The sequence below is a fragment of the Hyperolius riggenbachi genome, chromosome 11 (assembly GCF_040937935.1).
Source record: "Hyperolius riggenbachi isolate aHypRig1 chromosome 11, aHypRig1.pri, whole genome shotgun sequence".
In the NCBI taxonomy this organism is placed as follows: domain Eukaryota; kingdom Metazoa; phylum Chordata; class Amphibia; order Anura; family Hyperoliidae; genus Hyperolius; species Hyperolius riggenbachi.
This window is the reverse complement of record NC_090656.1, coordinates 39205141-39216154: the sequence shown is the minus strand read 5'-3', so window position 1 is coordinate 39216154 and position 11014 is coordinate 39205141. Positions and strand designations below refer to the sequence as shown.

The 11014-nt window shown below is 46.4% G+C and overlaps 1 long non-coding RNA gene across 1 annotated transcript in view; it reads right to left on the bottom strand.

Annotated features, from left to right (window-relative positions):
* Positions 1–5781: 5781 nt before the first annotated feature.
* LOC137537647 (uncharacterized) overlaps positions 5782–11014 on the bottom strand; it is an 84048-nt gene continuing 78815 nt past the window's right edge. Inside the window, exon 4 of the long non-coding RNA XR_011024643.1 lies at positions 5782–6091. This is a non-coding gene — a long non-coding RNA (uncharacterized lncRNA). The remainder of the gene's footprint in view (positions 6092–11014) is intronic.

The window sequence follows — 11014 nt, the reverse complement described above, 5'->3', positions numbered from 1 at the left end:
CCTCCCACTGCAGCATCACCGCACCGTTATTCAACTCAAAAAAGTTTCAACACGTCACCCAGGGCTAAGGCCCAAATTAAATTAACCTATTTAAAGAAGGTATCTTTCCCTTGGGGGGAGGCACGCAGAAACATACAATAATCAAAAACTGTATGCATTACTCCCCATAAGAATGGTTACGTAAAATTCAAGGGAAAAAGGGGGTTGGGGGGTTTATGCAACAGACTTAAAGAAGTCGACTTGAATGTAAAAAAAATATAATTACAAAAACTTTATCAATCATTAAAAGACACAGACTAAGTTCAAATGGAGTATTCACTCAACCAATCGCACGCAACACCACACTCATACACCTAAGATCACCTAGTGTGATCAGGAATCCCAGGGCAGAGCCGTATATGAACAGACTTATGTTGATAAGATCACAGTTAGTCCTCCAAAGGATTAAGAATTTCCTGCAGGGCCAGATTGGCTAAAGGGTGACCATACACTTGTCGATTTGCCATCAGATCGACCAACAGATAGATCCCTCTCTGATCGAATTTGATCAGAGAGGGATCGTATGGCTGCCTTTACTGCAAACAGATTGTGAATCGATTTCAGCTTGAAACCGATCACAATCTGTGGAGCTGCTGCTGCCCCCCCGCCAGCTATAAATTACCTGCTCCGCCGGCGCGAGTCACCACTGTCACCGCTGCTCCTTCTCCCCTGGGTTCCGGGTTCCGGACCGGCTGGCTTCACTTCTTCCTGTCCGGGGAAGTTTAAACAGTAAAGGGCAGTCCACTGTTTAAACTTCCTGTCAAGACAGGAAGTAAGTGAAGCCAGCCGGTGCGAAACCCAGCGGAGAAGGAGCAGCGGTGAGAGCGGGGACTCATGCTGGCGAAGCAGGTAATGTATTGCCACTAGCGTCGGTTGTCAGACATTCGAACGCTGTTATCGAGCGAAATCTTCCGCACGGACCGATCGACGGGAACGATTGATTTCAGATCGTTTTGTCAGCGTTTGCGCAACGATTTCAAAGTAGATTCGATCACAGTGATCGAATCTACTGTATATCGGCGGGAAAATCGTTAGGTGTATGGGCCCCTTAAGTTCACTATGAAGGAGCTAGTAGTTGGTGGAGCAAGCACGTAAGCAACACACATCAGTGGCACTGGCAAGCAGGAAGCAGCAGGCTGAAGCAATTCACAGCAGGCAACAACAGTTCAGATAAGCAGAAGGATGGATATGAGAGTATAGATGCTGATAAGCCATACTGTACCAGGTCCAGACGTGGCGTAGAGGAGTGCTGCTTGTATCCTATTCAATTGGAGTACATGTAATTATGGTCTCTCAAAGTCCACTGCCGGAGCTCACGGCGGGGGAGTGGCCAAAGCCTGAATGCCAGAGGCTAGCACATTGTCCTCGCAGCCAACCGAAAGGGTTGCACAACCCCACATCTGTCCCCCTTATTTAGCATTCCTAGTCCTAAGGTGTTTTATGTTTTTATTGTTTTTATGCAAATGTTTATTTTTACTGCTTGTGGTTTGTTTCATATGAATCTCAAATTCTTGTATCACTATGTATGCCTATTGTTGTTGTATATAGCATCTTACTAAGAACATTTTATTACATTAAATAATATAATGTTCATAATTGTTTATTATTACGTTGTGCTTGAGCACTGAGCTCCTATCATTTAATGATTGTGGACACTGTTATTTGTCCTGAAGAAGTGGGCTGAAACCCACAAAACGCGTTGCCAGTGCATAACGAGTTTCATTTTTTACATGAAGTTGTCATAATTGGGGAGCAGAGCAGCAGGCACCAGTGCTGTCAGGCCGCTGTGTCTCTGCCCTGCCTCTTCTCAGCAGGGCCGGGCCGAGGCATAGGCTGGAGAGGCTCCAGCCTCAGGGCGCAGTGTAGGAGGGGGCGCACAATTCATTCAGCTGTCAATTCTATTGTGTTTGAGGCAGAAATAAATAAGAAAAGGGGATACATAGCAGTGACTGCAAGCCAGATAACTAGATATTAAGGTGTTGGGGACGTTGTGGGCCCTGTGGCCCTCTTAGTCTAATAGCAATCAGTGTGTGACAGCTGGGGTGGGACGGATGGAGGGGCGCACTTTGGTGTCTCAGCCTTGGGTGCTGGAGGACCTTGTCCCAGCTCTGCTTCTCAGTATGAGCTGCGGGAGGGTGTTGGGCCACCAGTAGCAGCAGTCCTCCCCTCACAACTTGGACAAAGGTACGCAAAAAATTATGCAAAGATTATGCAAAATTACAAATGATTACAAATACAGACGAAAATAATTATTTTTCCTGAAATTTCTCATTACAATTTCGCATCGTAATTGTGAATTTCAATGCACAATTACATCTTGGTAACATTTGTGCTCGTCACTAATTTAGATTTGTACCTAGACTTGGACTTTACGATCCTCCCTGGTCGCTACTGGTCTCCCTTGAGATTAGCTATATAGGCAGTGCCCGCCTTCCAATTCCTCTCAACTCTCCCAAAGAAAGCGATTTTGGCTCTGCGGATTTCTTGGGCCTTCGGTGGCTTGTTGGTAAGCAAGGGCGTAGCAATAGTTATAGCAGCCATATGCTATGGAGTCCTGGAGCAGAGGGAGTCCAGGTAGTTCTTGATGTATTCACCATTACATTTCTTATGTTACTCTACCCCAGGGGTGTCAAACTCAAATGCAAAGTTGGCCGAAATTGAACACTCGGACCTAGTCGCGGGTCAACCTCAATGTCTACTGGCCACCTTCCTCTCATATAAAGTTCTCAGGTGACCTAACTTCCCTTGGCTATACAGTTTCCCGGTGTCTAGTGCTTCCCCTCTCCCTCCCTCATGTGCTTTTTCTTGTGATCTAGGGCTTCACCCCCAATATAGCGTCACTGGTAGACTAGAGTAGGCCAAACATAATGCAAAGTGGGGACACCACTTGAAGGTCAAATTTAATGACTCTGAGGGCCAGATTTGGCCTGCGGGCCTGAGTTTGACATGTATGCTCTACCCCATGGACTATATGCAGTGTAGATCGCATGAGAATTTAAATTGCCCACTTAATTCATATCCATAGGGTAGGGGCAGGGGGCATTGCTCATGAATGGCTACATCTTATGAGCCCATTAAAGTTTTGCTATGTGTTGCAAAGTCTCTAGCTACGCCACTGTTGGCAAGAAGGAGGTTTCTGTGGGGGAGGGGGGGGGGGGAAGGTTAGGCTACAGTATTGGGCTGGAGGTCCCTCGTTGGTGTTTAGAACTATTTGGCCAGTTGGCAGAGACACCATTCTATTCTATTATGAGTGGGAGGAGGGGTGGGAGGAAGCGTTAAGTTATTGAGGACAACATTGCCATTATTTTAATGAGTTGAATAAACACTTATCTTGGCAGCAGCGTTTTTCCTCTCTAACTGGATTTGTTACGGCTTCGAGCCTCCATCTCTGGGGGACACTTTATTTTCTTACTGATGCAGAAACTGCAGATATCTTTTTTATTAGCAGACATTTATATGACAAAAGCCAGCTTTAACGTTCCTCGCCGTTAAGCATTACAGCACTTTATTTACACATATTTACAAGCCTATCGCCTGCAAGCAAATCCCGGCTTTCCCTCCTGGGGGGGGGGGGGATCGGTGCTGGAGGTGCTGAGTGTGTGCTGTGGTATGAAGCCTCCGGACTGAGAGGGGAGATCCAGGGGCAGAACTAGAAACCACGGGGCCCCCATGCACAGATGTGGATCCCCGGGGTCCGCTCAAGTCCGTTTTGGGGGGCAGGAGGGGTCTCAGCATGAGGGGAGAGCATGGCCACCTACATCGGTGGGGAGGGGGGCCACACCCCCTCTCCCTCTATGTGTTCCACCACGGGGGTCCGATCTTTAAATGCCACGTGCTACTTCCTGATAAACAGGAAGTAGCGACAGATGCTTAGAGAGCGAAACCTGCAGCGGCGGAACGCATAGAGGTACGCCTGTGTTTCTGCCTGCCGCTGCCACCTATTAATGCCTAGGGGGGGGAGGTGCTGAGGGGAGAGCCCGAGGTGAGGAAGGGGGGGGGTATGGCCCCCCTCCCCGCTGATGTATGTGGCCATGCTCTCCCCTTATGCTGTGATCACTCCTGCCCCCCAAAACGGACCCTATTGTTATGCCACTGGGGAGATCGATGCTGGAGGTGCTGAGTGTGTGTAGGGGTATGAAGCCTCTGGGCTGAGAGGGGAGATCGGTGCTGGAGGTGCTGAGTGTGTGTAGGGGTATGAAGCCTCTGGGCTGAGAGGGGAGATCGGTGCTGGAGGTGCTGAGTGTTTGTAGGGGTATGAAGCCTCTGGGCTGAGAGGGGAGATCGGTGCTGGAGGTGCTGAGTGTGTGTAGGGGTATGAAGCCTCTGGGCTGAGAGGGGAGATCGGTGCTGGAGGTGCTAAGTGTGTGTCGGGGTATGAAGCCTCTGGGCTGAGAGTGGAGATCGGTGCTGGAGGTGCTGAGTGTGTGTAGGGGTATGAAGCCTCTGGGCTGAGAGGGGAGATCGGTGCTGGAGGTGCTGAGTGTGTGTCGGGGTATGAAGCCTCTGGGCTGAGAGGGGAGATCGGTGCTGGAGGTGCTGAGTGTGTGTAGGGGTATGAAGCCTCTGGGCTGAGAGGGGAGATCGGTGCTGGAGGTGCTGAGTGTGTGTAGGGGTATGAAGTCTCTGGGCTGAGAGGGGAGATCGGTGCTGGAGGTGCTGAGTGTGTGTCGGGGTATAAAGCCTCTGGGCTGAGAGGGGAGATCGGTGCTGGAGGTGCTGAGTGTGTGTAGGGGTATGAAGCCTCTGGGCTGAGAGGGGAGATCGGTGCTGGAGGTGCTGAGTGTGTGTAGGGGTATGAAGCCTCTGGGCTGAGAGGGGAGATCGGTGCTGGAGGTGCTGAGTGTGTGTAGGGGTATGAAGTCTCTGGGCTGAGAGGGGAGATCGGTGCTGGAGGTGCTGAGTGTGTGTAGGGGTATGAAGCCTCTGGGCTGAGAGGGGAGATCGGTGCTGGAGGTGCTGAGTGTGTGTAGGGGTATGAAGCCTCTGGGCTGAGAGGGGAGATCGGTGCTGGAGGTGCTGAGTGTGTGTAGAGGTATGAAGCCTCTGGGCTGAGAGGGGAGATCGGTGCTGGAGGTGCTAATTGTGTGTCGGGGTAAGAAGCCTATGGGCTGAGGATGTATTAGATCGGTGCTGGAGGTGCTGAGAGTGTGTCGGGGTATGAATCCTCTGGACATAAGATGTATTAGATTGGTGCTGGAGGTGCTGATCATTTGCATATTCAGCAGCGATGCATTGTGGGAGACCAACGTTGCTCACTTAAAGCTTAATTATCGTAAATACCTTCTGTTTTAAAAAGGCAAAATTATATTAGCCAAATGCTTGTAAGAGACTTCTACACTAGCGTCAGCTGTGTCTTTAGGGTTAAACACAACATTATTTTATCTTTTAGTACAGTATGTCTTCAGTTCATTGCACATGCCATGTACCTCTTTATAGGCTCTGTTTTACATTCTTGCATTGAAAGGTGCTTTCAGCTTCCATCGTTGCCCGTCAAGGTCTCCAGCCACCGGAGAGACGCGCTCTCCTTCCCAGGGACAACGTAACAAACATTTTCAATGTCAGCCTGCGTTAGATGGCCCTAAAAACATATCACTTATCATTCGTGTATTTACAGCCTTTGAAAGATCAATGGGAAAAATAGCATTGCATTATAGAGATCGAGGTCCATTTATAAGACGTATAATGCCCTTCGCTGGTATTATTACGCGACTAATGGAAATCTCTCTATTCCCATTTGTGCTGTTTAATAAACTGGATGAGCTTCTTTCCCTTCTGCGCAGAGAACTCGCAGACAATTCTATACAGTCTTCGGCATCTTGGCTTGATGCGGAGGCAGATGCTTATTATTACCGCGGCTTTTGTCTGAGTCGGCGTTGGCTCTTACCTCCCTTTATCCGTCGCTCAAGCACGCTTTCCCATCTCTAATGTTATAGACTTCAGCGCAGCCTTTGTGGGATTTGCAGATGTCTGTTGTTTAGAACGTAGAATCTCACAATGACTCCCGGAACAATGACTTGTCAATGCGAGTTATGCATCAGCGGGCTGAAAGTATCTAAACATACACAAAGGAAGCAAAAATAATCACTCGTAAACAAATAACAATGAAACGGTTATGTTCCTTGCTGAGAACTAGGTTAGTGATCAGTGGTTAAAGTAGAACTCCAGCTGTATGAATGTACAGCTTCACTTCATTGTAGCCGGGCTAAACTCTCATAGGGATAATTCATTACTAGTGTTGATCGAACAGTGTTCGCCATTGTTCGTTATTCCCCAAATATCGGGGTGTTCGGGTTCTGCTCGAACCCATCCGAGCACCTCATGATGCTCGGCCGAACAGCGGTGGGGGGGCCAGCTGGAAGGGTATCGGGCAGGACGGGGGTATTGGGCAAAGAAGCGGGGGAGGGGGTCGGATCCCCACCTCCCTCACCTGGGTCCCCCGACCTCCGCTCCCCTCCAGCTTAAAAAAGTTAAGTAGCATCGGCTACTATTAAGAGGTAACGGGCGGGGATCACTCACCTCTTCCAGTTCCAGCGTGCGCTCCACTAAAGTCACTCCCTGCAACACCGCCCACTGTATTGTAAGTGGACGGTGTTGCAGGAAGTGACGTCAGTGGAGCGCATGCTTAACTTTTTAAAGCTGGAGGGGAGCGGAGGTTGGGGGACCCAGGTGAGGGAGGGGATCCTCCCCCTCCCCCGCCGTTTTGCCCAATAACCCCATCCTGCCCGCTACCCCCTCCAGCTCTGCGGCCCCCCATGGCTCGGGTCCCCATAGACTTAAATGGGGTTCGGTGTTCGGCCGAATATGCGGAACATCTGGATGATGTTCGGCCGAACCGACCCGAACCCGAACATCCAGGTGTTCGATCAACACTATTCATTACTAAACAAAATCTAAAACTGCATTTTGGGTCACTCTATCTGTGTTACTAGTAAAATATCTTGCTCTAATTGTCATTAAAAAAAAATAATAAAATAAAATCAGATTATCAAGAAAAAAGCAAACCTGAGAAAAATGTATCTCCAGGTGTCACAATTTGTTTCAGCAGGAGCATTGCTAGAATCCTAAGAGATCCAGGGCACTTTTGGGTACTCCAGATGGAAAATGGGTGTGGCCATGCACCATAATGTGGGTGTGGTCATGGGTGGAGCCAAAATTCCATGAACTTAACAGTGGTCTAAGTTGGCCTGTTAAGCAAAATGTTGAATGAAGCCCCCCTCTCCATTATTAAGTAAAAAAATGCAGCATTTTACATACATAGGCAGTGTCACTTAAAGGGGCACTATGGCGCAAAATTGTAAAATTTAAAATATGGGCAAACAGACAAATAAGAAGTATGTTTTTTTCCAGAGTAAAATGAGCCATAAATTACTTTTCTCCTATGTTGCTGTCACTTACAGTAGGTAGTAGAAATCTGACAGAAATGACAGGTTTTGAACTAGTCCATCTCTTCATAGGGGATTCTCAGCAAGGCTTTTATTCTTTATAAAGATATTCCCTAAAAAGGATTTAAACAATGATGCTGGCCAGTTTCCCTGCTCGCTACACAGTTTTTTGGCAGTTGCACAGAGCAACTGCCATTCACTAAGTGCTTTTGAAAATAAATAAATCCCTATGAAGAGATAGACTAGTCCAAAACCTGTCACTTCTGTCAGATTTCTACTACCTACTGTAAGTGACATCAACATAGGAGAAAAGTAAATAATGGCTCACTTTACTCTGGAAAAAAAAACATACTTCTTATTTGTATATGTTTGCACATATTTTACATTTTACATTTTTTTTGCCATAGTGCCCCTTTAATCATAACTAGACAGAATTAGCTGGCTTTCTGCTGGGTGAGCTGGCCTGCTGCCAGCCCCCCTCCTTCCCCCATAGCATTTCCTGGCCTTCTAGTGGACCCCCTCCCATGCTTCCATGGACCTTCCATTGAGGCACCACAACTCTCAGCGTGCCCCCATAGAACAACCATTGCTCCCTGCATACCCCCATAAAGGCATTACTGAGGTGGGAAGGAGACTGTCTGGTTACCAATACAAAAGGGGGAGGGAGGTGGGTCATCTGGCTACCTAAACTGAAGAAGGGGAGGTCATTCGGCTACCTTTACTGAAAGGGAGGGGGGGGTTATCTGACTACCTATACTGAAGGGTTGGGGCCATCTGGCTACCTTTACTGAAGGGGATGGGGTCACCTGGCTACCTATACCCAAGGAGAGGGGGGGGGGGTCATCTGGATATCTATAGTGAAGCAGGTTGGGGGTGTAACACCTCCAGAATGCTTAAACTGTAAAGACATCCTCCAGACACCAATCAAATTATTTAATTATTTTTAAGAAATATTTGTATTAAATCATATGGATAAAAAAGTTCAGTGACAAAACATTCATACACTTATTTTTAGTGGAATGAGTATAGGTAGGCCTATTGTATCTTTTTAGCCTGTTAGGATCAAATAGCTCCCAACTGTCCCTCTTTCGGAGGGACAGTCCCTCTTTAGGAGCTCTGTCCCTCTTTCCTCCTCATTTGTCCCTCTTTCAGGACTTTGTCCCTCTTTCTATGTAAATAATATATATATTTCTCTACTAAAAGTGTGTTTGATTGACTCTAAACTTTATTCCCATCCTTTAAATTGATATATTACTAATTTAAAAATGTTAATATGAAGGAAAATGGACCAGGATAGAAAGGACCAGTGTGGTTTGAATTATAAAACAACATATTTTTCTTATTAAATCTTTATGGTTTGCGTTACTAGGGGTGTGACAGGGCGTGATCAGGGGTGTGGCAGGGGGCATGGCTTAAGTGTCCCTCTTTTGGGAGGTATGGGATCAGGGCTAATTCCCAGTACAGCGCGTACATGTATATTATGTGGAAACAGTAAATTCGGGCGCCTGAGGCTAGTGGACAAATCGGGCGCCGCCATTCACTCCTATAATAAATATCGTTTAACGGGCGCCCGATAGGAAAAAAGGGCGCCGGTGAAAAATAACGTTTTAAAAGCGGCGCCCGGAGACTTAATGTTTTATTACTGCTTCTCATGATTACACATTATTTAATGATTTATACATTTTTAAATATTATTTTTAAACGAAAAACAGTACAATATTTTTTTTCAAACATTATTTTTAACGAAAAACAGTACTTTTTTTTTTTTTTTTACATTATTTTTAAACTAAATAACCAACAGGGGGGTCTTAGGTTTAGGCACCAACAGGGGGGTCTTAGGTTTAGGCACCAACAGGGGGGGTCTTAGGTTTAGGCACCAACAGGGGGTCTTAGGTTTAGGCACCAAAAGGGGGGTCTTAGGTTTAGGCACCAACAGGGGGGTCTTAGGTTTAGGCACCAACAGGGGGGTCTTAGGTTTAGGCACCAACAGGGGGGTCTTAGGTTTAGGCACCAACAGGGGGGTCTTAGGTTTAGGCACCAACAGGGGGGTCTTAGGTTTAGGCACCAACAGGGGGGTCTTAGGTTTAGGCACTAACAGGGGGGTCTAGGGGTTAGGGGTAGGTACAGGGAGGGTTACTTAGGCACCAACAGGGGGGGTCTTAGGTTTAGGCATCAACAGGGGGGTCTAGGGGTTAGGGGTAGGTACAGGGAGGGTTACTTAGTAATTTTTTTTTTTTACCGTTCTTATACGTTTCAGTATTTGAACGAAAGATTAACGTTTTTACAATTGCCGATTTAATGCAGATTATTTAATGATTTATAACTTTTAAAAACATTCATTTTAAATGAAATACAGTACAATACATTTTTAAACGTTATCCATGCTTATCGTTAAAAACCCGGCGCCCTTTTTTCCCAGCGCCCCTTTTTAACGTACGCATATTATGTATATATAAAAAAACATTTATCAATTCACCTATATAGGAAAGCACATTCCCACTGATATAGAAGTCCAAGCAAACGCAATAAATATTCCCAGGCATGGCAACTGCTGGTATGAGTTGGGTCAGAAGGAGACTTCTCTCCTGCTTTGGGATTCTGAAGTACCAGATGGAGGTGGTCAGTTATATAAAAACAATACAAATAGTTGGTGCAATTATTGTAAACCGATGGGTAATACGGTTATAAGTATCATGGTGGAAAGTCCTGTAGCTCCTCAGAACCAAATGCAGCATAGAGTCCTGCTTGCTGGAAACAGGTGGAGGCATTCTGAGGATTGGTTCTTGAGAACTAACAGAATGGAAGGAGACATGCTGCTCACTCTATATACACTCTGGGCAGTCTGGATGGATATCATGGAGTTGGGGAATATTAAAAAATTACATATAGGTCATTAGCTTGCTTACTGTAGTAATATCATTCCATTCGGGCTTGTTGACACTGCAGGCGTTTTTGTTATTTTTTTAAGCGCTTACACAATGCGCTTACACAATGATTCTGTATGAGATATGTCACATATGAGCGGCTCCTTTGCATTTCGCTTTATAAAGCAGTGCTTGAGCCATTTTTGAGGCGATTTCGCCTCAATGGAAGGTATAGAAAAAAATGCAAAACGCTCACAATACCGCTTTGTGGAGCAATTGCGTTCATGTTTTTAAGAATAAATACATTGTATTTATTCTTTTCCGGATCAAAGAGTTCACTTCCTGACTTGCGTCAGGGAGTGAATTACCATAACGCTCGGGAAAAACGCGTCGGAAACCGCTAACCACAAAAAACGAATCACTCACCCAAGCGCCGGGAATTGGGTAAAAGAAAAGCCTCAAAAAAAGACCACCGTGGACGGACTCGCGAGCGGGACGCAATGTGAACAAGGCCTTCTCAAGCTCATCAACCATGAAACAGATAAGGGATTGGCATATGAGCAATCATTTTATTAGCCTTTGGTGCACTGGTTGTTCGTTTGCTTGCATTTTATGTTGGTTTTGTTTCGTTACATCTCCTTTGTTCCTTTTTATAATAGTGTTTCTTGGAGGACCGCCGATAAATCCTGGACTGTGACCGAGTTGCACCCCAGAGAATATGGTTTTAGT